We start from the raw sequence: 27,084 nt of genomic DNA, 5'->3' as shown, positions 1-27,084 counted from the left end.
ATGAGAATTAAGCAGTTGGCTCCAATGAGTTAGCCCAGTGTGGTATGAACTGCTTTAGTTCTACTAGTGTGATGACATCAGTAATTGATCTACTTGCTGATATGAAATTTGACTAGTTAAACCATAATCCTAACAGGTCATATTCTTTGAAAAACCATTTCAGATTGCACTTTGAATTATCACTGAATATCAGAGATAGAAAATATCAGACCATTATGTCTCTTGCTCAAGGTCACCAGCAATTAGTGGAAGAAACAGAATTAGAAGAGAAATGGACTGGCAGTACTGCAAATATCTCAGTTATTGTAGGTCTCCCCAGGGTAGACTTATACTATTTTAACTGTTCAGAGACCAACTACTATATCTACTATATGCAAAAATCAGAGAAATAAGTTATTAGCATTACTGGCTACTTGAAAATGTCATCCTATGCTGTTTCAGTGAAGTGGACTGAAGGTGAAATTTAAGAAAAGGGCAGTAGGGGTGGTTTTAATGAAAAAATTATTACAGCCTGGCTCTAGTAATTCAATATAGGTAATATAGATAAATATAGGGAGATCTCTCCATGCTTGTTAAATGCATATTGAGGTACTTATCTTCATAACCTAGGTAAAAGACCATATATTTGCTAAAAATTAAGATGAATGAATCTAATGGGGTTTAATAATTTTATCATCTAAACAGTCTCGTTTTTTGCATCTGGGTTTGCTAGCATAGACAAAGTAATAGTTCCTACATTTTTGCAGGTATAGATTAAGATATTTTGTACACAGCAAATAGTAGTTGAGAATTTAGAATTAGGGAATTTGTTTATTGTGAGCAACCTGGAGCACTCAGTTGGGAATGACATTGCTCATTCAATACAGAAGTATTTTTGTTTCATTATCGGTTGTTGTAGTTCCTGGAAGTTTTGCTCACCTACGTAATGGCCTCAACTGCACTTTATTTCAGTAGGCAGATTATAGTTATATGCAGCTGAGGGTATGGACCTAAGGATTCTCCCTGGTGTTTGATTCTCAATCTTTGTAAATCTAGACAAAGTTACAGGTAAACTTACTGTCCTCCTTGTACAGTACAGGAACCCTGATCCCCTGACTCCTGGCCCAGTGTCAATCCCAGTGTCACAGCCATGGTCCTGCTCAATAGTCCTCTCAGCTGAAGCAATGCAAAAGGCTATATACATTCCTACTTCTAGTGCTTTCTGCCAATTGCATCTCCAATTTACTTGCTCATCAACAACGTGTCCTAACATTGATTTTAGCATTGACGATATCCGCTATACTCTTAGCTTTGGGCTTCACTGTGGACACTACAGTGGGAGCCTGTTGGGTATCCATACTCACATCCAACCTGGAAGTGTGGGAGAGTAAAGTCACATGAAAAGGACTTTTGAGCAATGGGAGTTGGAAGCTATTAAAATCTTTCTACTTCCCCCACCTTCTCTCCACTTGTTGGGTCTTTGTGGCTGTGTTCTGAGGCATGGAACAGTTGGTTGTACTTAGCAGCACCACAAAATATACCCTTATATTGACTCTTCCCCTTTCCCTGTCTGCCTCCCTTACTTGCCTCACTAGGACATACTGTCCCAATAAAATTGTGCTTATAAAATCTCAGCTCTGGTTTCTGGGGAAGCCAGGCAAAGACACTGCCTCATTCTTTGATTTATAAAGTCTTCTACACACTTGAACTTGAATTAGCTAACTGCTCCTTGAGTTTATCTGAATTTTACCCTTCTTTCAAGAGAGAGCTAGTATGCTATTTGTTCCAAGATTGTTTTCCATCATGTCCCTGGTTCCATGTGACTGATTACCCTTCAAAACCTCCATCTTGACTCAAGAAAACCGCATTCTGCTTATCTTTCCTATGACAAATACAGAGAGCTAAGTTTTGCTAATCCAGAAAAAATGTTTAGTCCTTGGATTGTCTTTGAGTCCTCAGCTCCTGATATGAATTGTTCAGTGATTATTTCCCAAGTACACATAGGGGCTTGTGAATTGCTCATTGTGATCACTCCATCATCCTTCTAAGTGAGGCAAGGCCACTTTGGATATAGCACGTTGGCAGGGGTGTGGTTGTCTGGTTACGTGTTCTGTGGTGACGAGTGAATAGTTGAGACTCATAAACCACGTCATTCTTTATGTTATGTTTTCTATTTATGCAGTCTTTGACTAGACCAACGTATTTGGAAATCAAAGATAAGGAGAACATTTAAAGGTTAAGTATTTTTATTCTAAACATACATTCTTACCAAAAGAAAAATTAGGCTCAGAAGTACTGTCAGAGCCTGTAAAACACTGTGCATGGTTGCAAAGAGAACATTCTAGGAACAAGGTAAAGTCTATATACGCAAAACCAGATTTGTCACACTGCATCAGTGGTGGGATATTTGGGAAGTTGTTTTTAAAAATATTAATATAATACATGTACAATGGACTGAGAAACCTAATTTTGTGTGTGTGTGTGTGTGAGAGAGAGAGAGAGAGAGAGAGAGAGAAATTGTCTGTTATGAGAGAGAGAAAATATTTGTTATGCACTCACAAGAACACATGCCATTTTGGCTGAGAATAAAATAATATCAAGGGTATAAAAACTGTAAAATCTATACCAGTTTTCCAAGCTCCATGAGATAAGGCTATTATCAAAGGATCTATGGTAGTAGAAATATTGATTAATATTTGAAAAGAATGAGCTGAATTTTCTCCAGTATTGGAGCAACTCCTCCATATTAAATTAAGAGCTTACCAAGGCAAACTAATTATTTCAGACTGCTGAGTTTCCATTGGATCACTTCTTGGGAGCATATTTGGCCAACAAAGGAGCCCATGTCGAGGTGAAGGAGTTCTCTTTTCCTTGGCTTATTGCTTCCCTGTTCCTCTCCCTTAGGGAGAGGACACAACTGGCCCTTTGAGACTCTGACTCAGTTTGCAGAAGAAATGATTTACCTGACTGGAGACATGGGGTGGAGCAGGGGCCAGCTTCCTTTCGCCTCTCTTCTTCATCTCTCTTGGGGAGCCAGCTGCCCTCCGGATGCACACCCTTCTCTCTGAGCTTTTGTGCCTTTGTTTCTAACTGTGAGACATCCACTTCTCCACCTGGACCCCTGCTTGTTTCCAGTAGCTAGGGAGTAGGCGGGTGAGTTTAAATGGGTGACTTGAATGTGAATCCCACTTGCCTTATTTACTGATGCCACTTGAACCAGTATTAAGAATCACATCACTCTGACCTTTCTGACTCTCCTCATGGGTTCTGAATATGGGCAGATAGGAGAGGAATCATTTATAGATGGCGTTGAACCCCAGCAGAGCTATCTGTACTTTGTCAGCAGTAGCAATAAAAGTCTAGGGGTCCCTTTGGCTCAAACCACTGGAAATACAGGGGGACTGTAACATCCCACAGATTATGAAGGAATGGCATGTTCTGAGCAAGAAATTGTAAATCATGAATAATTGTACACGTACATAGCCAAGTCATGAATCCTAATGTTAGTTCTTTTTCTGTGTGGGCAGAGGGATATTTGTTAAAAAATGCTGATGATCTTCTCAAGACAAACAAAAATGTGTTCTTTTCGTGGTTAGACATTTTCAACAGAGTTAAAACAACAAGATGAGTTGCATTGGAAGGCATAATATCCAGTGCTATCAGTGAACCCTGCAACCTTATTCTGTAGGGCGATTCAAATTCATTTTTTAGATGAAACATTCAGCATTGCCCTCCAGCTAACAGCTGGGGAGATGAAAGGGATCATTTATAAACTGGCCCCATTTGCCTCTGAAGGCACAAATTCCCTCATCCATCCCAAGCCCCACTCTCATTGACATCCACATGAAACAAACAAAAAAAAATTCCACTTAAAACAGGAGAAAATAAACATTATTTTCCTCATTTTCTTCATGGTTTTGCCATGTCTTGTAGGGCTTTCTAAAGAACTGTTTCTACTCTAGACTTTTTTTGATTTTTTTTTTTTTTTTTTTTTTTTTTGGGAAAACCACAATATTTATCAGTGCAAGGTTTTGGATGAACAGTTTGCATCAGTCCTTGGAAAAGTCTTTAAACCATATTCCAGAAGGATATGTACAATTTTAACCAAAACATCAGCAATGTCATGTTATTTATTAGGTGCTTCAACTGAGCAAGTCCTGGACTGTTGACAAACACAAACCTTGAGTGTGACTGTGTTGCTCTCTGGTCAGGAAGAAATGGCACATCTGTTGTTTTTATGTACCTTTGGACCACACGCTCACATACATGCATACACACTAAGAATTAAACTCTCCTGAGAAGCCATCATCTTAACCCTCTGGCCAGATAAACTAGTGCCCACATTCTGAGTGTTTCAACTTCAACAAATCGTCTGTGTTTGTTTCCTGGTGAAACATGTGGTCTGCTTGTATATTACTGACTGCTCCTGTCACATTGTACATTTTTCTTGGAAAGTTTGGTGTGACTTTTCTCTTTCAAGGATTTGGTTTCTTCTTGTTCCCTGCTGCCTCAAATCCCATACTTCAGCTAGGTGCTCTACTTTGCAGAGTGGAACCAAAGAGCCAAAACAATGTTAGATGAACCCCAGTTCCTCTCCCACCAGAAAACATTCTTTCAAAAAACAAACAAGGAAAGAATGAGCATTTGATCTTTCACACTTAATAGAGAAGAAAGGAAATGGTCTAGCTTCTAGCCATGTCACTGATGTGATTTTGTAACAGATCAATGGGTTGGAAATGGCTGCTGCGCCCCATATTTTGAGACTAGTTTGCTCCTGGGCTACACCCACAACTTGGGAGGGAGGGAGGAAGAAGAAAATTCGGCTTAAGAGTAAGTAGGATAGTTGAAAATGAACAGATACCAGATACAAGCTGCTTTTGGCTGAGTTAATCATTCTCTCTCTAATGGAAGAGTTTGAACCATGAAGAAAGGCCCCTTCCCTCACGAAGATGTTATGTGGTTGCGATGGCCAGCTGGGGCCCTCGGAGGCTTAGTCATGGGTCTGGCAAATGTGCAATTGTTTTGGTACGTCAATCTGAACTGCCTCGGGCGATTACACTGAATGTATCAAATGGAGGTCGGAAATAAGGCCATAGGGTCTGTCACCTTTCGAAAAGACAAGATTTGAGGCGATCATGGTTTCTAGGTGCGATGATTCTGCAGAATTGGGAATGAGGAGGGTCTCGACCGGAGCATAGATGCTGTCCATCAAGATGGAAGAGAGCAGGTGGGGGGAGGCAGTGCAGGCTGCTGCAGGCAGTGCTCCTCATTACTCATGCTTTCATCACTATTAAAATGCATTCCAGGGTCTTTCGCTGTGCAAAAATAAAAAAAATATTTTACTTAACATGCCTTGAAAATAGAATGGAATAAATAGAAGGAATGCTGATTTTCTGCCTGTAGCTCTACTAGATTTAAGATTTATTACTTTCTAAGTTAGTGTATAAAATTCTCTCAGGGTTCCCTGCATTTCAAGTCACCTTTTTCTTATGCAGAGTCTTTTGAAGTTGAGTTTAACTATAGTGGAAACACAACAGAAGAAAGAATACAGTAGCCATTAGAGTGGTTATTTCTCTGCGTCACTGTGTGTTCCTATAGCAACGCCTCCAATTTACCTGCCCCTTATTGACCAGATATATTTTTAGTGACTGCTAACAGCAGAGTAAAAAATGAAGAAAAAAGATAGATGGGGGAGGGGAATGAAAGCCACCCTTTGTTTCTTTCTTTATTTTTTTAATTGCATACTCTCTGGCTATCTGTGACCCCAGCGCTTATAATATTATAGTAAGTGTCATGGACTTTTTTTTCTTTTGCACCAGAGACCTTGGGCCCAAGATCCCAACAGCCAAGGAAGGGAATTGGGATAATCAGAGCCATATTTTTATCCAAGTATTCAGATGTTTAGCCAGAAGCATGCCTGTGACTACGTATATTTGCCAAACACAGGCTATATTTACCTGCCCTATGCTTTCAGCTATTGCACTGTCAAGAGATACGTAAATATTAATGAAGGATGCGTCTCAGGATGTTCAGTGAGTTCTCTTTATCTGTCAGAATGGTCTCAATCTGTACACACTTTCTGGACAGATAGAATGTTTATACAGTCATAGATTGACATTTATCTGACAATATTTGTATTCCTACCAAAGGACTGTCTTTATTAGGCCCAAGCATTTCAATATACCCTTTGGAATTGTGTGGAGAAATTAAATACCATTTTTCAAATGAAGATAAGGATGAAATTGGGTATGTAGCTATTGGTACTTTCAGGGTTGTTTGGATATGAAATGTAAATAGTGACTCAAATTAAATCCTAGTATAGAATTTCACCCTTGTCTTCGAAGATATGAAAGAACCCTATGAGGCCTATTACAAAAGGCCTCATTATTAAATTTTGATATTACCTGATGTATACGCATGTCAGTGCTGTCATCGCCAGTAGGTAACAAGTAATGAGATTGCTTTTCACTCTGTGCGTTGTTGCCTCCAGACAAAGCAACTTTATAAAAAAGAAATATATACCAAAATTATACTTTTTCCAAAAAATAATAACTATTTTAGAACACTAAACCTGAAATAATTAAATGAATACTCAAACACACCCCCATATACATACATCCATATACTCTGAGTTAACTAATTTCCAGTAGTGGGAGGGTCTAGCTTTCAGTGCCTGATAATCCTGTGTCTGCTAAATGCAAATAAAATTATAGCTACCCATATCATGTATAGCTATGTATAGTACAAGTTATTGTCTTCTAACTCCAGGCTTATTAAGCAATTTTGGTGTACTTGATAACATAGAGGATAATTAAAATCCTCAAATGCATCACAGCATTATTCAATAAATTTTAAATATCAGTTTAAAAGTTGAATTTGGAGAGCAGAGAGCCAAAAGCAATAGAGAAACAGGAGGCTTTGGGACTACATACTGGCGACCTATCTCCTTATCTCTTTTCCAGAAACATCTATAAGCCAAGGCGAGCACAGCCAGTAAAAACACCTGCCTATGAGAATTACAATCACATTAACAGAAACCTTGTGCCCTGACCTCATTCGCATTTCCTCCATCCTTGTTTTGATTTGACAGGAGAATTCCAGTAATAGCAATCAGGGCCTGTCTTAGGTGCAGATAGCCTGCTAGCAATAACCTAGGTGGTCCCCAATAACAAAATCCCTTTCACTCTTCTTTCTCTCCTTCCATCTTGTCGATGTCCACAGGTAATTAATGCCCATCGCATTGCCGATGGAGACAGTATCCTCTTGAACTTTGAATCTTCTCAAATTGCATTTAACCCAGAAAATCTGTACTTTAAATTTGTATTTATAATGTAAATCTGAAAGCAAGCTTAAATCAAGGAATTAGGGGAAAATCTGAAGGTGATGGCAAGTCTTTCTGTGTCATCTGTGTTCTTGACCATCACACTTATCATGCTTTTTTTTTTTTTTTAAGATTTATTTATTTATTTATACAAGCACTGGGTATAGTCAGAAGCACAGGAGGGTGAGAGGATTCACCAGAGCCAGAGCGAGGAGCAGAACAGGCAGACTGATGAAACACACTGCTGAGGGGAGCAGCGGGCATGGCAGGAGAGGTCTGTTCGCCATGTGGGACCTTCGCCAGTGGCTGGGGATCAAACCAGCACTGCAGAGACTTCGGGCAGCTTTGCAGCCTAGCGCTCAACTGCTGCGCCACCAGGGAGGCCCACATGTGGTGTTTTAATTTATATCTGCTACTAATACTCCCCCAACTCAGTAATGGACCTGGAGGCAGAAGTTATTAGGTACTCAGAAATGTGTTGTGTTTGTTTGTTTTAAAAGATTGAAATGTTGAGGGTTATAGAAAAGTGAGGGACGCAGTCAGGCATTGTCTCGGTCACAAAAACTGAAGCGAAGAATGTGATAGCTCTATTGCCTTCTTGGTCTGCTTAGATCTTTTCCATTTAGAGATGTCCTGACACAATGGGATAGACCATCACGTGGCTTCCCTTCCGGCACTAAAGCATTTGGCAGTGATGCCAGGCTGGCCAGAGTACCCTTGCGCTCTGGAATCATTGATTGAGTCCTCAGTAGCAAATGACTCAAAATAAGTCAGCCAGAATTCTTCCTGCAGCATTGACATGGATGTCAGAATTTACAGTGCTTTCTCTGGAAGTCAAAACTTCTAGAGTTTTTTAGTAAGGATTATCATTGCTGAATATTAGTAAGGATTTTCATTATTGTCACTTTGCAGAGTACAGCTGAGGATGAGGTCTATAAGGGGAAAGAAATGCTAAGTGGGGAGAGAAAATTAGATAGATCTTCTCATGACATGACAAAATTCCTAGGTCAAGCCATACCTGAAGATAGACGTTCTATATCTATCCCAGGTGTAGTAACCAATGTGTTATTTTCTTTGTTTGAGGATATTTAAGTAGACTCTGTCACTTACAATCTTAAATGCCTCTTGTTTTAAATCAAGGTAATGTGGGTTTATAACATTGTATATGATTTAGAGGTAAAATATTACATGTTTCAGGTGGGTTACCTAGCACACCTACCACCAAGGCAATGAATGTCCTCCAGCACGGTCTCTGATGCCTTCCTACTTTGCTCTCCTCTTCTACCCACCTCCCCTCATACCCTAATTCTGCAGTCAAATATATACGGTTAGTTTTATCTGACCCTGTTTCTCTGTATTCCACACAAAAGTGACACTACCCAGTCTTTGTCTTTCTCCTTCTGACGTGTCTCTCCTAGCATAATTGTCTCCAGAAACTCCCAAAATACAAGAGTTAATCTTTTATCTTTGTAGCTGAGTAGTTTTCCATTATGTATACATAGCACATGATTCTAGTCCACTCCTTTGTCTTGGAGCACTTAAGTTATTCCCATAGCTTGACTTTGTAAATAGTGCTGCAGTGCACACAGGAGTTCATCTGTCCCTTTTTATTAGTGCTTTTACATTCTTCAAGTAGATACCTGGGATTGCAATGGTTGGGTTGTGTGGTAGACCAGAAGGCAACACTTAGGAAGCGCATGCTGGCACAGACCAAGCATAGAAAGTGAATCTGGAATGCAAAGCAGAATTTTCTGACAGAACTCAGGAAAAGGAAAGCCTTTGCCTAAGGTGACACAGCTAATACAATTTTTGTTTTACCCTTTTCATTGAGAATGCTGTCTTGTGTGAGTCTTGCTGGCAAGGGTTTAATTTATATCATGGAAGCAATCTGTCTGATCTGGTTTGATGGACTCTTTCACTTCCAGAGTGTGTGTGTTAGCAGCCAGCTCCCTGCCTGGGTCATCAGGTCTGCAGCTGCAACCTTACAGTACATCTAGAGGAAAACATCATTATCCTATCATTATGTTTCTGGGTCAGAAGGGCAAGAATCCCTCTCACTGCATTATTTCTCCACTAACAAATTTTGCATTTTTGCATCATCTTCTAAAACTTTAGTCAGCAGCTCTTAAGAAGCTCCAAATAAAAAAAAAAATCCAAAGGAAATGTAGCTATTAAATTTGTAATTACTGCCCAGATAAAGTAGACTTAAAGATAAAGACTAGAAAATGCAGCTTGATGAATAACTATAGTTTTATGTAATATCCTTTTCATGTGTAGGCTTGCTGGAACTTCATTTCCCCATTTTCCTTTTGGAAAGAGGACATTAACAAGTACTCAGCCAACTCTTTCACCTTTTAAGAGAATTAATTCTTTGCCTTGGGCCATACCACCCACTCCCTTCTCTCTTATCCTCTCTCACAGATTTTGCCCACAGTTAAATTAATTCTACCTCAGGTATTTTTTTTTCCAAGTCTTCAGTCCTCTTCCACTTCAAGTAATCTTATTTCCACATTTTAGTTAAATCTCCTATTTCTCTAAAAGAAATCCTTAAAGGGTCTTTATGCCTGGAGCACACATTAGTGAGAGAGGGCCCCACAGCCCTTCAGAAAACAGCTTTGAAACAGTTGCACTGCTTGTGTCCTTGCAGTTAAATGGCAAACCAGTAGTTCCCCTGAGGGACTAGGCTGAGGTGATTTTACCTTTGGGAAGTTTTGCACTTTTCTGTACTTATGCTCAGCTATACCTGCTTTATTAACAAGCTACTTCAGTTCCTAGAAACAGAAGATTATTAATGAAGAGCATGTATAATATAATCCCTTCACCTTCCAGATTAAGAAACCAATAGTCAATCAAGTAAGGTGACTGCTTAAAGATCACAAGCTCCAGATTGTTCCATGACTTTTCCTTTTTTCAGACTTTTTGAAAACAGAAGAAAATGTGTAACAAATTGAAGTAGCCCAATGTCCTGTTGTTCCAGAAGCATAAGTCATGTTGTGCTCAATGACTAACATTGGGGTGTCACCACAGGATCCCTCAGAGTTCCCTCAGCCAACATTTTCAGAAATACCTATGCCCAAACTAGATTTTGTTTCCATATACGTTCTTCAGCAGAAGCCCATCCTAATGGAGTTCCTTCAGGGGCTACGCTTAAGTGTATTTCTTCTTGTCCATACACAATACTGAATAGATTACCATGGGAAAGAATTTGTTGCCTGCTAGTGATGTTTTTGTGGATCCATCTGTCAAAGGCAGTGATGTCAGTGTCAATTGATTGTGGTCCCATGTTTTTCAAACACAGCAACATCTCCAGAGAGACTGTGCATGAGGACACATACTTTTCCTACAATGCAATCTGTGGTTCTACCTTCTCATCCTTCTGATATAGCCCTAAGAGTTTGTATAGCCTCAGGCATTCACATAACAACAAAGTGGCCCAATGGCATCTCTTTAAGCAGCACATGAAAGTAAAATATTGCAAATGTGGACTGAAGTTTCCTAGATATCTTTTACCAATTCCATTTCACTCCTTCCATTTAGAGATAAATACTATCCTTGTTTAGTGATTATCGTTTCCTTAGATAGCATGACCGAAATTGTGTCTATTCTTCTAAATATAGTTATATTATAAAATTATAATGAAGCTAAATGCTGCACATATACTTTCTGTCTTTGCCTTTTATTAAATATTGAATGTTTAATATATATCTATGTGGATATATGTAGATTGAATTTAATTATTTACAATGTTATATAGTATTCCAGTACATGAATATGCCACCTCAAATATATGTGCATATCTATACATTTATGTATGTGTCTGCTCTTGTCTATAAATGACTTAAATATCAAAGGCATAGAGAAACACATGAATAAATTTGATATTGCATTAAATCTAAAGTCTTCTGTGCAAAAAGCACTGAAACAAGATTAAAGCCTAGTCACTCACTGGAAGATGATTATTTTCAAATTGAGTAAATACCAAAGAAATAAAATCTACAATACATAAAGAACTTTTTAAAATTTTTAGGAAAGAAAATAATTTAACAGAAAAAAATGACAACAGGTAAATATGATTATTCCACAGAATAAGAACCTGACCTGATAAAAACCAGTATATTTATTAAAAAGTTAGAATTAGTTATGAAAGTAATACCAGTTCCCGTCTTTGTACCTGCAGATTGTGAAATGCTTTAAAAACCTAACAATAGAAAATACTTATAAAAGAATTGAAACTTAGATATATGTTAGCGGAGTACAAATTACTGTAGCAAATTTCAAGTGTTTCTTGTCAAAACAGTGAAAAGTAGAAGATGATTTAGCAACTTCTTCCTACGTACATTTTCTAGATAATACTCACAAAAGACTTGCACAAAAATGTGTATGGCAAACATGTTTGTAATAGAAAAAATAAAGAAGTAGAAAGAGGAAGTAAAACAAATCAGATAACCCAGATAATGCACACACACACACACACACATACATGATAGCATAATCATAATTTGGAATGCTATATAGCACTGGAAATTAATACATTCAATCTATGCACATCCACATAAATATATTTAAATACTCAATTGACAGTTTTGTGTCTTTCTTTTCAGACCTTACACCATAAAGTGGGCATAGTAGTCCTGTACAACATGCCTTTGGTCTTGTATGTAAGGTGGAAACAAACTTCTGGTTTCTTTCATTCATCGTCCTTATAGTGGCTGGACACAATTCCTAACATGTACACAGAGATTGGTTTTGAGATGACGATGCGAGAATATGCCACAGACAGGGTTTTGACTTATCATATTCAATTGTCAAACCATCTGGGGGAAAAAAGTTATTTTCTTGCTTAAATTGTTGGGCTAAGTGATTATAGATTAGAGATAAAGTAGCCTATTGCTGCCTCTGACCTTAACTGTCTGCCTGTAAAAGCAGCTAACATTGAGGAGTATAAATCCCATAGGAGAGAGGGAAACAGATTTCTATCAACCTCCTGGGCCAGCAGTCTTGGCCTGCACTTTTTAGTTATGCAAACCAGTAAGTTACCTGTCTTGATTAAGTCAATTCAAGTGGTCATTTAGTACAGAAGGAACTCAGAATTCTCTCTTGTGTCTAACTCATCTTTTTCAGCTATATCTGGTTCTTTTCTTTATTTAAATATTTTATTTTATATAATTCTTACATCTTTTTTCATCTTTGCAAAATGTATGCATTTTCATTTTGGTTATATTCCCCATACAATTGCACCCCCCCCTTATTTTGACCCTAATCCTTCCTCTCTCTGCACCCCTCCACCATAGTGTGTCTCTAGTTTATAGTTGCTTGTTGATTTTTATTTTTTCTTTGTTATAGTTAGTCTTTTTCCTGGTCCCTTATTTAGGTTTTCTATATTCCTGCTATGAGTGAGACCATCTGGTATTTTTCTTTTTCTTTCTGACTTATTTCGCTGAGCATGATCCCTTCTAGCGCCATCCAGTTTGCTGCAAACTGCATGTGTTTGTCTTTTTTGATTGCTGAGTAATATTCCATTGTGTATATGTACCATATCTTCTTGATCCAGTCATCCATTTTTGGGCATTTGGGTTGCTTCCATAACTTTGCTATTGTATATAGTGCTGCTATAAACATAGGGGTGCAGGTGCCCTTTGGAATTACTGTTTCTGTGTCATTTGGGTAAATACCTAGGAGTAGAATTGCTGGATATCTGGTTCTTATGTCTTATCTCTTCCTTTCTCTGAGAATCCTGAGAAGTTGGTTGTCAAGTACTGATTGGGCTGTCTCCCCTATCTAGGCTTCTCCACCAGCCCAATCTAAGCACCAAAGTCAACCACCTGTCTCTGTTCTCGGAAACCACCATTAGACCCACTTGGCTGAGGACTCAGTGACTTTTCTGCCTCAGATTATCAACAGCAATGCTGTGTCCGTGTTTATTTTCCAGATACATTTTTAAAAGTCCTATTCACAATCACCCTCACAACATATGCGCTTTAATTCTGTGTTCTCTTTCACTTCATCTCACCTTCTAAACCAAGGACTCCTTGAGATTGTCCATTTCATCCATATAGTCTAAAGACGTAGGTCAATTCTGGCCTCTCAGGAGATAGGCAATGTTGATTGAGTTGAAATCTGTGAAAATTGTTCAGCCCTCTTCAAAGATAACCCATTTTCATATAAAAGATTCCTTTTAAATTCTTAATCAAATTCTACTTTGTAGAGAGCAGGAAAAAAAATCATATTCAAAAGTCAGCTTTATAGTACCGAGAACTGAACTCTCCCCAAAGTTTTGTGTAAACCTCATGGAGAATGCACCAACAATTACTGTTTCCAAGGGAACATTTTTTTGTCACAGCAAAATTGGAATACATCTTTCTTCTGTGCTTTTCTGTATGTTCCTTTTCTCAGTGAGTGGAATAATTGAGATTTAAAATCTGACTTGAAAATTGGAATTATTTCTTGTGAACATGTTGTGAATACAAAAGCAAGAATAGAATATGACTTACAAGGAATTTGGTCTACTCCTAGGTTTTCCTCCTGCAGCTTTTAGAGAAATAGGAAATTGACTGCCCTCCCTGTTTCTTTGCTTTTATGTGTAAGAAAGATTGGGTGATCAAGGAAGAATGAAAAATTGCCTTTTGTTTTCAACTGCCTTTTAAAGAAGGCAATCCAAATTGGCTTAACTAGCCTGTCTTGGCTTTGATCAAAACAACCCTAATGCCTTTACCATTATATCCTTTCCTATGCATGTATTTTATAACTAGTTACAGTTTGCTTTGGGCTGTTTCTAGTAGTAGTTCTGTGGTGACCAGATTTGGCAACTATTAGCACTCACTATCCTGTGGGACTTTCCACTGATAATAGAGGAAGAAGAGAGAAAGCAAACAAAGAATGATAACAGCATAAGCACCAACACAAGTATCCAGCAATTGTCGACTGTGTTCTTGGATGTAACACTAAGTGAGCTACATCTTTCAATGTCAAAGCTTAGTTGGTTGGTTGACAAATTTTGCTTCTTTGAGAATGTGCCAACTCTATCATTTCTACTCATTTTGCTGAGAGGTCATTGGTTTGAATGTTTATAAATCTTTTCAAAACAATGTAGACAGTAGAGATGAGTTAGGCATTAGTGGAAATTTCTAATGGACACAAATATTTATATTTGAATTAAATAGAAAAAGCTTGGATTAAAATGGTATCAACCAATTGGATTTTTTTGTCATAGCTTGCTGTTTACCACTCTTCTTGGTGAAAGTTAAAAGAACATAAGTGAACTAAAGCAAAATGAATCCTCTAACTGAGGAAAACATTGAATAACGTTAAGAATTCTGGATTTTTTTTTTTTTTTAATCTCACATTGTTTTGTTTTCCTTAGAAGGCCCCACAGTTGAACTACTCTCCTCCCTATATTCTCCAGTGTTAATCTGCTTTGTGTTTAATTAATGTCTGCCTCTCTTTTAATCTCTAAGTTTTGTAAGGATAGGAACTAATTCTGGGGGCTGTATCATATAATCTGGCACCAATAGGGCATCCATTGAATATTCCTTGTATGAATAAATCAAATCAAAGAATGGATCATTGACTGGGATTGGCAACAGTATTTTGGGAAATTGTAAAAATGTTTAGAATTTAAGCATGGTTCAATATAGGTAGGTAGTATAATTTATTTTTATTCAGCAGACTTCACTGTAATAATGGAGTCCCTTTTTTTAAATATTTTTTTTTTTCCATAGAAGAACTGGGGTATAAGCCAGAGAAGTAGAGGGTGAGAGGATTCACAAGAGACAGAGCAGAGAGCAGAACAGGCAAATCTACTGAAATATACTGCTGAGGGGAGCAGCAGATGAGACAGGAGAAGTCTGCTGTGACATGTGGGTCACCTTGCTGGCTGGAGATCGAACTCAGGCCCTGGCAGTGATTGCACTGAGACTTAATCCCTAGGCCACCAGGATGGCCCCAATAATGGAGTCTTTATAACATGTTTCCAGGTATCTGTATCTCTAGAGGAGGAGACTGAAGCTCAGAGAGGTTATTCAACTTGTTTCATCTCTGACTAGACAATTTTGATCTGTACCAAATATTTTGTCTTTTTCAGAAATTTGTTTTCACTTTGGGAAGCTCTGGATGGGAATGTTAAGAAAAGTAAATGGTATGGGAAAAGGGCATTAATCTCACACTCTACTTTCAACTTACACCTTAGAACGTTCTAGAACCTGGAGCTTCAGCCAGAGCAATTTCACTAGGGGGCAATAGTTTTTCAAGTGCCAGATTTCAAACACCAAGTTTTATTGTTTGTTATTGCTGTTAGAGGAAAAACCTCCTTCAGGGGAAGCAGTTTTTTACACATTATTTAAAAACACCAATTAACCTTGATACAAGTTTCTTTCTTATTGAACAATAATGTCTTTTTCCATTTACCATTTTTAGCAATAGAAAAGAAATTTTTCACCAGAATACGTTCCCATTCATTCCAAGACTTAAATAGACAAGTAAGAGAAAAAGGAAGAAATGCAGAATGAAATATTAAATTGTAGCCCAGGGATCAATTTTTACAGTGGTTGCTAGAGAGAGATATTTACAATGGAAAACTGACATATTTTGACCCTATAGAATCACAGCAAATAGTACCTTCATTCTATTTATTTTCCCCAAAGCTAATTATTAGAATCAAACCCCAAAGAATGATGACTCAGGAAAGGAGATCAAGAAAAGAGCTACTAATTTCTCCATCACTACAGATTAACAATATATAATAATGACTAGAAAAGAGCCATTTCACCTCAGTGAAAGAGCCTGTTCAAGCTGACAAGGTCCCAAAGCAAAAACGAAAGCACTTACTAAGACAAGAGCTGCTTATTCAAAACGCTGTTGCTTTATTCATCTTATTCTGTAAATGTGTGTGCTTTCGATGGATGATAATGGTTCCTGCTAAATAAATGTAAGGTGGAACAAACAGCGAATATTCCATTTTGTTCAGAGCAGATCCCCTACAAAGAAAATGATGGCTGTTAAAAGTGCCTCCTGCCACTTTTGGAGGTTTGATGATTACTAATGCATCAATTAGATGTCTTGTCTCCTGCTCCCTTTGTGCTAAATAATATCAAACAATTAGCACTCATCAAACTGTATCTGAAGTATCTGTGGGTAATAAATGGCACTTATAGAAGCCAACATTATTTCTGAAAATACATTCTTCTATTCCTGATAAAACTTCTCCAGAGCAGATATTTCTGGTGAAATAGTTAATGCATGTCTAACTAAACAGAAACAACTGTCTATTTCAGAGAATTATTTTCTTGATGCACTAGTTGGCATTTAAAACTAGTGGCAATGTCTTCAATCTGTGAAACTTTATTTGTTGCAAATTATAGCAGTTACTTATCCATCTCTAAGAAAGCACTTTCAAATATGCATTTGACTTTAGGATTGAATGAAACACAAAATATAAAATATAGAAATTTTAAGATCCCAAAAAAGTCCTGAAGGTAGAACTTTTGTTTGTTTGTTGTTTGTTTTTTTTTAAAGATTTATTTATTTATGCATACAAGAACTGGGGTACAGGGCAGTGGTTTGGGGGGTGAGAGTATTTACCAGAGACAGAGTGGGGAACAGAACAGGCAGACTGACTGAAGTACACTGCTGAGGGGAGCAGCGGGCGAGTCAGGAGAGGTCTGCTGCACCATGTGGGTAACTCCCTGGCAGGGAATCGAACTTGAGCTGCAGTGGCTGTGGATAGCTTCCTAATGCTGAGACTTAACCTCTTGTGCCTCTAAGGAGGTCTGGAGGTAGAAATTTTGAATGTAAGCTGATCCTTTTTTGAGAGACTTTATAATATTGCCCTGTTAGACACCAATAACTATAAAGATTCAAGGGATTTCCTTCTTGTGAGTCTCATGAAACCACTTTTTGGCATCAGCAGCCACTGAGAGGCTACTATGTACATGCTATTTAGTAAAAGAAACTGAGATGATTCAGTGAGGAGGATCCCTCTGTACAGAATGCTTTTAGTCTGCATGACAGAAAAAATAATAAGTTGATTTGTCAATTAAAACACCACAATGGTTATTCAGTGGGAGGAGAGTTTATTTCAGTTTGGGAGACAGAGGCCTGGATAAAGAGGAAATTATAATTGTACATTTAGGAGAGCTATTTCGAGATTGTTCTGCTTGGATTGTTTCCTTCTATATATGTAACAGGGTGGTGCCCAGGAAAAGGGGAGATTCCAGGTTGCCTGCCCCAACCCAGAAAGGGTGGAGCTGAGCGGGGAGGAGAAGCCTGTGAGGAGACTAGAGGTGTGAAGGAAGCAGGATGGAGAGCAAGAAGGAGACCTGGAGGAGACACAATGAGCAGAGAGACATGTGAAGAAGCTCCACTGGCTTCTTGGTCTTGGACTGGGTGACACCAATGTGTGTGAGAGACCTGTGTGGAGGTTTACAAAGGCAGCGTTTATCTTGATCTTGGTTTTGCTCCTTCTGTCCCAGACGTGCTGGGGTCCTTCTGGCCCTTCTCTGTGGGTCCCCACCAGGTGGTGCCTTAGACTCATGGCAGGCCTTCAGGCCTCACTAGTCCTGCTTTGTGCCAACCCTTTTTGGCTGGACATTTATTCACTGGGGGACAGGGTAACTTCAGGTGCTGAATTTGGAAACATTATTCTTCCCCTTTTCTGTATTACACACTAATTGTATGTATTAAAGTTCCTTTCCATTAAAGCTCTTATGCACTGGAGTATGTTTTGTCTTGATGCAGTAGATGACAGAACCTATTTAGAGCGGGCACGGTGTTCTGGGGTACCCCATCCCTGCCCTGTAACAAATATATGTGACTGAAGGGAGGGCTCATTCATGTTTCCTTCTTATTGATCATGAAATAGCCTCTGAACAACCACAGTGTTTTATGTGGTCTTGCAACTTGAAATTTCAAACGGTCTGGTCTTCAGTAGCATGAAAGTATTTTTTTTTTTTTAATGTTTTAATGAAAAAAAAAAAAAAAACTTCCTTTAGTTCAGATAACTTGAATAGGGCATTTTGTTTGTTTACATTCACCAATGTAAGCACTTGGGTGGTTCTGCTGGAAGGACCCCAGCTTGGCCATCATTACCATTGACAGATAATAGCTTTTGTGCCACCAGAGACAGCAACAGATTAACTATGTATTCTCAAGACCTTTTGTGAACTCTCAAGAGCTCAGTCCAACCTTCCTTTCCTTATTTCTTTTCTTCCTTTCCCTCCTTCCCCTTTTCTCTTAAAACGAAACTCTGCACTATTTTTCTGCTGTTAAATACTGGAAACTGCAACATCAAATTTCATTAAGGATGTCAAATGCTGCTTCATTTGAATTCATTTCCAATTCAGAGATACTGCCAAATGCAATCTCTAGCTCAGTGCAAAGTACTTCCAAGTGTGACTGTCTAATCCATTTTGGGGGAGGGCATAATCAGATATAGTGTTAGTTGTAAGTGGATAATTTCTTTGTCCACAGATAATTCACCAGAACAGATACTCACCACCTGGGTATCTCTACTGACAGAGTTTCATTACGACAACTAATTACTCAGGATTTTCTGTACATTTGGCTCATTATGGGCCAAACATTGGAGATCAGGCAAAATCAAGTATATACAGGATGCATGTTTTAAGCAAACTGTTGTAAGGATAGTGGTCATATCCAGATTTAATGATTCTGAGTGGGTTCAATGATGCCAACATAAGAAGATATGGAAATGATCATTTACATGATGTGTTTGTGCTGTATTTATACAGCTCCCATAATAAACAACTGAAAGATATGGCTAATTGGATTATTATGCTAATATCTACACAGTTTCACTAGGAAAAAATAACCTCCATAAGTTTCATTTTTGCCATGTTCCTGTTAAGAAATTTACAGTAGGCTTTATTTGTCTTCCTCATTAATCCTATCATGTGTTGAAAAGCATCCACAGTTACAGTGATTTACCTGGTTTTTGTTACAATACAGGGGAAGGAGTTTTGCTTTGAGAAAAGTCACTGGTTAAATTACTTGTGGTTTTAGAATATCTCCATTCCATATTAATTTTTCATCCAGAACAATTTCTCCTTTTCTCCTCTGAGTTATGTCTGGATTTTATGAGGTTTGATTAAATATTACCTTGTCCCCAAACACGTGCACGTTAACAATCTCACACTTTACCCTTTATCCCAGAATTCCTTCTGCACATAAGGACAGGCATCTGTGTTGATGATTTTCTTGGTGGTGTTTTTCATTCAAATTTAAATTCCAAGATAACCTCTTCTGCTTATATTTTCCAAAGACACATGTTACACAGAAATAATGGAGATGGCAGATTAGGTGGCTAGATGGATTGATTTAATGATGACTTCAACGTCTCCTTTTGCTTTTAAGATTCCCATATGTATAGTGTTTTTCTGGACAACTGGTCAAGGCGCCACAGAAGCTGTTTTGAATGCGATGATTATTTGGGATAGACGTCTCTCCTTAATAATTCATTTTGTAGTCATGGTCTCTTACATGTGTACTCCCTTCCTCCTGGGTGGCAAGGGGTCAGAGGGCTCAGATTTTCACAGAGTGAGAGTATTCTCTTTGTAAGGTTCCCATTGCTGACTGGAATAATGAGTGAAACTCAAACACAGGAAGTGTGATGTCTAATTGATGTGAAATGGAGGCTAAAGTTTAGTTGTGTCTGGATGTATGTGCCTGGGTCCAGAGTTGGGTATAGCGTGAGGGAACAATTGAATTTTTATCCAGATGGTTACTGTTAGTCTCTGACGATTACCTAAAACTCCTTGTCCATGTTCCAACAGAGAATAGTTGCTCCCAGCAGGCCAAGAGTTCCTTTCAGGTCCTGAAATTCAATTGACTTCCCAGTTAAAGCCCCAGTGGGAGCTGCCCAAGACTATCTGAGGGCAGGCTTCGGACACTTGTGAGTTACAGCCTGTCAGTTTCAGACCTTGCATTTGTTGCTCTTAGCTCCCAAGTGGCAGGTACAGCCTCTGTCCTGCTGACCGCACTGTCTCTTGGACATAAGACATATGGTTCCAGTTCTCTGTTAGTCAAGCAAAAGCATTTGAAATTTAAATTCTCTCTGCCAATCTTGAGTAGCACAGAACTGCATTGACAGATTCCACAAATTCACAATCAACATGTCTTCACGGTAAGTCAAGAAAGTACACTGGCACCTGTTGATTTTTATTCAGCACCCCCTCCCACACCTGACAAGCACCATCCGTGGCTACGCAAGTGCTTACCTCCATTGAAACTTTTTTGATTAGCTGCACAGGAATTTTTGTCGTAACTCAAAATATGTAATGATAAAGTTTTATAAAACTATACTTTTAACTTCCAAGCAGGAATTAAGCACAGAAATGATATAACGCCCTTGATGGCAAACTGAGAGAAAATCTACTCCCGTGTGTCAATCTTCACAGTGAAGAACTGAGCATGAATTATTCTGTGAAAATGTTGAATACAAATTTTTATTTGATTGATTAAAGTTTGTTTAACTTTAAGAAAAGAAGTATTTTTTTAATTTTAAGATGAATATGTTAATATGCTGGAATAGGGACTTTAGATAGCATTTGGGGATCCAGCCCAAGTGGTGATAAATTAAAAAATTTATCACTTGTGACCTTGTTAAGCTTGCCACACATATGTGGTTAGATGACAGATCCAGGCAAAAACATGACATTGGGATATGTCTTTCAGGAGTGTAATTTTTTAAGCTCATAATTAAGCATGTAATTCCTGTCTACTTTGCATCTTATTTCAGTTTTGTTCCAAGAGACTTTAAAAGTCAATTGAAATTTTTTAAATGTTGAGTCAAGCACAAGAAGAATCAATTTCCTATGACCCACTCACCCAACTAAAAGTGATAGGAAATCAATAAGGACAAGATATTTTGTAATGAATAGAATTTCCCTAAAGCAATGTGACCAAATGAGTAGAAACACACACACACACACACGCACACACATAACAAAGTGGTCTAAATATTAGCAAGACTATGGGAAAGTGTAAGAAGGACTGAGTCTGCCAATGAAAAATAACTTCCGCTGATAAATAAAGATCCAGGATCAACAGGGGACATTGTAGCTTTATTTATTGCTTTTTTTAGAGGAGGAAATTTTGTCTGTATTTTTATGAAATTCTTGAATTTAAATGTATTCTCTCAGCTACTACCTTTGCCTGAATAGCTCAAATCTCTATATTCATTCTTTAAAGATTTATCTCCCATCGTTATTTTAAGATTTATCTCCCATCACTTTAAAAATAATTTACAGATCTTTAAAAATCGTAAGAATGTGTGTGGGGGGGATACAGCCAATTGGTAGTTACATTGTGTCTTCCAGTTTTGGAAGGTTTTTAACACTTAAAGGATAAGCTAAAGAAGATAAAAAATGTTACTCATTTTTACATATATATATATAAGACATTTTTATTCTGAATTGCTTAGTGAGCTTTAGTTGATTGATATTGTAAAGAGCTGAAGGGGAACTTCAGTTTTTTATTAAGTGATCCTTATTACTTATTTTGCTGTATCCTTAAAGTTGCTGCAAATATTAATTTTCTACCCTTTCCTCTGCTGTGTGCTGACGTATATGGATTCTCATCCTTCCCTCAGAAAATTTGGTTGTATTGAGGGAACTGGCTATTGGGAAGTTATAGATGTTTTCCTTGTGAAAATCTTCAATATTTTGGGGGGGACACTGACCTTAATTCATTTTGGGGGAAGAGTTTGAGGAGGATAGTGATGAGTTTGTCTTTAAATGTTCAGTAGAGAGCTAGAAGGGATCATGCTCAGCGAAATAAGTCAGAAAGAAAAAGAAAAATACCGGATGGTCTCACTCATAGCAGGAATTTAGAAAACTTAAATAAGAGACCAGGAAAAAGACTAGTCAATACAAAGTAAAAATCAAAATCAACAAGCAACTATAAACTAGAGACACACTACAGGGTATGGGGGGAAGAGGGGACGGGGAGAGGAAGGACTAGAGTCAAAATAAGGGGGGGTGCAATTGTATGGGGAATATAACCAAAATGAAAATGCATACATTGTGCAAAGATGAAAAATTATGTAAGAATTATAGAAAATAAAATATTAAAAAAATAAAGAAAAATGTTCAGTAGAACTCACTGGTGAAACCATCTGATCCTGGGTATCTGTTTTGGAGGAGATTTTGAGTACTCTTTCAATTTCCGTTCTTGTAATTGCTTTTTTCCAAATTTTCTATTTCTTCCTGACTCAGTTTTGGGAGTGTGTATGATTCCAGTTTTGGGAGTGTGTATTAGTCTATTTCTTCTAGATTATCCAATGTATTGACATAAAGATGTTCATAGTAGTCTTTTAGCTGTATGTTTGCTATAACCTCCCTTTCATTTATGATTCTCTTCATTATCTTTTTCTCTCTCTGCTTTTATTTTTTTATTTTTTTATAGATTTATTTTTTATTTATACAATACCTTGGGTACAGGCCGGAGGTGTGGGAGGGTGGGAGGATCCACCAGAGACAGAGTGGGGAACAGAACAGGCAGACTGACGAAATACACTGCTGAGGGGAGCAGCAGGCGAGACAGGAGAGGTCTGCCGCGCCATGTGGGCATCTCCCTGGCCAACCGGGAATTGAACCCGCGCTGCAGAGGCTAAGGACAGCTTCACACCACTGTGTTCAACCCGCTGTGCCACCAGGGAAGCCCTCTCTCTCTGCTTTTAATGAACACACATATAGGTTTTCTGTTTACCTTTTCAAAGAACCAGCTGTGGGTTTCATTGATCTTTTGTATTATATTCTTTATTTCTACCTTATTTCCACTCTAAAAGGGAAACTTTATATAGGTTCCTTACTTTTACTGTCTTCTGGTTTCATTTGCTCTTCTTTTTCCAGTTCCTTAATGTATAAAGTTAGCTGTTTGAACTTTCTATTATTTCTTGATTTAGGCCTGTGTTACTGTATATTTCCTGCTTAGTACTGCTTTGGTTGTGTCCCATAGATTCTGACAGCTCTTATCTTCATTTCTGTTTGTCTTCAGCTATTTATTTCTACCTTGATTTTCTCATTAACCAATAATTATTCAGTAGCATGTTGCTTAGTCTCCACTTACCAGAGATTTTTCCACTTTCTTTTCGTGGTTGATTTCTAGTTTGATACCATTGTGCTCATGTTTGACGTGATTTCAATCTTCCTAAATTTATTAACACTCATTTTGTGACCCAGCATGAGTCTATCCTGGAGAATGTTTCATGTGCACTTGAGAAGAATGTGTACCCAGCCTTGGTGCTGTAGGTCCCTATAAATGTCTATTAAGCTCATGTGGTCTAATTCTTCATTTAAACCTCTTATGTTTCTGTCTCTTTGTTCCATCCATTGTTGCAAGGGAGATGTTGAAGTCCCCTGCTTTTTTTTTTTTTTCAGGTCTGATACTATTTGCTTTACATATTTTGATGCCCCTTTATTTGAAGTGTTTATATGTAACATTCTACTCTATGGCTGTATCAGTGAATCTGACTGACAACTGTGTGCATACCAACTATGATAGATGTCTTTTCCTACCACAAATCGCTCCAGACTAGCCTCATTTTACAGCTAAAGAAAATGATCTTTCCAAATTTAAGCAATTTGTCAGTTCAAGTTGCATTGTGCGGTCAGAATTGAATGCTAGGCAGTCTGACAACAGAGCACAGTTTCAACATCTAAGGGGAAAATAAACAGCAAATCCTGGGAGAGGTTAGCCACATTTTGAGGAAGGGATAGAGTGGACCCCCATACTAAGTTTGACTGACATATGTAATCATCACCTTCTGTGTCTTGTGCTAGTGTAGGCTGTGGAACATTGTTGAAAGTATCCCCACCCTGGGAGTTTTAAATATGTTATGACATAAAAAGGAGGGGATATCTATCCTGAGAGGATATATGAGTGAATTAAACACATAATCAAGATTGAGGTGTCTAAGGTGTGCAGCCCAGATTTTCTGTAACCAAAACTCATGTGACAGTTGTGGCAATGCAATCTGCAGACCTTCAACTAGCAGGGACATCATTGCCCAAGGGCTGCATTATTTGCAAGACCTTTTTAAAAATATGATGTGGGGTTGTTTGTTCAAAGACAGGAAAAACATGTGTCAAGAAAAGTACTAAAAGCTACACTTTTTTCTTTCTTTTGTAATCTCTTTAATGTTTTTTGTTTTATTAAATTTGACATTTAATGTTCTGGGGTAAAATAAAGTTAATGTTTTTAATCACTGACTTGAAATTCACCATTTTTGCACTGTGTTGTATCAGTTGTGAATGTACATGTAAGGTCCCTTAACTAATGTTCAGGATTCACTGAATTATGCAGTTCATATTCTGTAGCTTGAACATGCAAATGTTTTACCAGAAAAATGAATGCTGCACAAAAAGTAGCTGACACGTTTTTATTTCACTTCTGGATACTCGTACATCCTGACAGTGGCATTCTCTAGCTGACCTTTGTCATGAATATAGACTGACACAAAAAAAGGAGTTCTAGGTTGCCCTACCTTTTCCTTTCTGTGTCATCGCTTTCAGCACAAGTGATTGCTTAGTGTAGTAATGCAAGTTGTGATGTGGATTCTTGGTCAGTCATGTCTCTTGGAAGGCCCTGTCTTCATTCTCATTTAAAACTGGTTTTGATTCATGACCTCTTGGCCTCTTCTAACTCAGTCATAGACCTAACAGGCTTACCAAGGACTGATTTTGATTTTTGCTTGAATGCCTGTACATCATGGGTCTACCAGAATTCTTTGTGTGTGTGTGTGGGGTGGGGGGCACCATGAACCCTCCATGTGAAGAGGACAGCAAGTGATGGCAGATACACACAATGTATGTACTTCTGTATGTGTGTGTTCCATTGTCCCTTACGCAACACAAGTTCAAAGATACACTTTTTAAACATTTCAAGATGATAGCAGAGTCCTTAAACAAGCACACTGACCACCCTGGTGATTGTGGAGCCTGGTGTGACATGAAGTTGGCCCTGAGCCTAGGTGGTGAACTGAAATCCAGCTCCCAGTTCTGGTCATGGGTCTTTGCCCATGAGATTCTCCCAAACATGGATTCAGCGTGACAAGGCTGCAAAAGCAGGCCCTTTCATAACCTACACGTGAGACTGTTGGCAGTGGACTTTGCTTCTGCACGGCCTTACCAGGCTTTCCTTGGATTTCTCAGAGGTCGAAGTCACTTTCCCCTGAATTTTCCCACTCTCTCCTTTACTTAGTCACCCAATTTGGTACAAAGTCTCTCTTTAAGTTCCTGGCCTTTTTGATTCACCTAGGTAAAGGTAGATGGTACCAAATGGTCCAAGGAAAGGTAATAAGAAGGGGCTGTGGCTCACCTCCCAGCTTGCAGGTTAAGAGTGTCATCCTGGCTGGGAGACAGAGTATGGATAGATGCCACAGCTCAATTAATAATGACCACCCTAGTGTGTCACAGTGGAGGGGTCTATTATGACAGATGTGATGATGCATTTGAAAAAAGGAAAATTTGAAAAAAATCAAACTTCTGAATTCCCCTAAAGTGTTTGGTATTCCCTCAGGAACAGCCTCCACAGTCTCTCTCCATTCTGAGGCTGGTAATTTGGGTTAAAATTTAGCATAACCTGACTGGGGGTTCACTGAACTTTTTATGGGGGAAAAATGTTGCAAGGACTCATTTGCATATACCCGCAGGAACTAAGTACGGCAAGTATTAGCTCTTGAGGATGCTTAATCAAGATACAAGAATGCAAGTCTGGGTGAACAAGAATTATTAATTTGCAACTACTCTCTTGGGATTCAGTATATAACATCCTAGCAATAATCTCAGGGAACAGGGCAAAGCTATTGCTTAGTTAGCTGTCAGTGGCCTAAGATAAATGGTGGTTCATTGTCAGTGAAGTAGAAATGACTGGGTTGCCCTGGAAAATAGTAGATGAATGAATAAAGACGAAGAGTAAAGTGAATATGCTGGTATGGGCATTTGTGTAATTCCAGAAGATTGATCACAGGTATGTTCCACAAGTGGGTCCAGAGAATACTCTTCACCAAGGCCATTGCTAACATGTGGATGCAAAGGGCATAGCATCAGCAAGGAGATTGACAGTGGATCTTATCTGTACCCCAAGGCTGAAGACATTGTCACAGAATTGGACTATTTGCTATTCATGGGGTTGATATAAGAAGGGCCATGGAGCAGAACTTAACTTCTTGCAGTTAAGAGGCCACAGTCATCATAATGACTAAGATAGAAGGAGTAATCCAGGGGGCTCAACCAGTCAGGAGTTGTAAAAAAACTTGAAAGACAACAATATTCCAAGGAGCATAATTTGAATTGCTGCCCAACAAGTATGATTTTCAAAGAAGGGAGCTATCTAGGAATACAAGATGGAAGCAGCCACCTCAATAACATCCATGAGCCTTTGAGAACTGGGGATTTTGTCCGATCATGGCAAGTGTTTTCTCTCACCGTCTTCCCAGTTTTTCTCAGAGATTCGCTCTGTGACTATATCATGGCACTGTGGGGACTGAACCTTGACATTTCTAGGGTGGTTGGACACAAGTTCTGAGTTGGTACCTCTTGACCCTACCATCATCCTTCTGTCCCTAGTCTGCCATCCCTGGATAAGATGATAAATAGAAAACAAGTCATAAACCTAGTCACAGCTGCTGGATCAAATGTGCTATTTCTTGCTCAGATTAATATTGGGTTGTCAGGAAAGTCATGACATACTTTTCCTGTTTTTCTTTTCCAATTTGAAGAGAACCAAAAAGACTCTGAATTCATATGAAACAAACAACAGTAGGCACCGAC

The 27,084-nt window shown here is 38.4% G+C and overlaps 1 long non-coding RNA gene across 1 annotated transcript; it reads right to left on the bottom strand.

Moving 5' to 3' along the window:
- Nucleotides 1–5,200: 5,200 nt before the first annotated feature.
- On the bottom strand, nt 5,201–25,663 carry LOC119242752 (uncharacterized). Its single transcript, XR_005124559.1, has 4 exons — nt 25,631–25,663; nt 16,124–16,272; nt 6,384–6,478; nt 5,201–5,294 (listed from the first exon to the last, which is right to left on the bottom strand). It is a non-coding gene; the product is annotated as an uncharacterized LOC119242752 (long non-coding RNA).
- Between the last annotated feature and the right edge of the window lie 1,421 nt (nt 25,664–27,084).

This window comes from Talpa occidentalis, unplaced genomic scaffold (genome assembly GCF_014898055.3).
Source record: "Talpa occidentalis isolate TD23 unplaced genomic scaffold, MPIMG_talOcc4v2.1 talOcc4.13, whole genome shotgun sequence".
In the NCBI taxonomy this organism is placed as follows: domain Eukaryota; kingdom Metazoa; phylum Chordata; class Mammalia; order Eulipotyphla; family Talpidae; genus Talpa; species Talpa occidentalis.
This window is presented reverse-complemented; position numbering and strand designations above follow the sequence as displayed.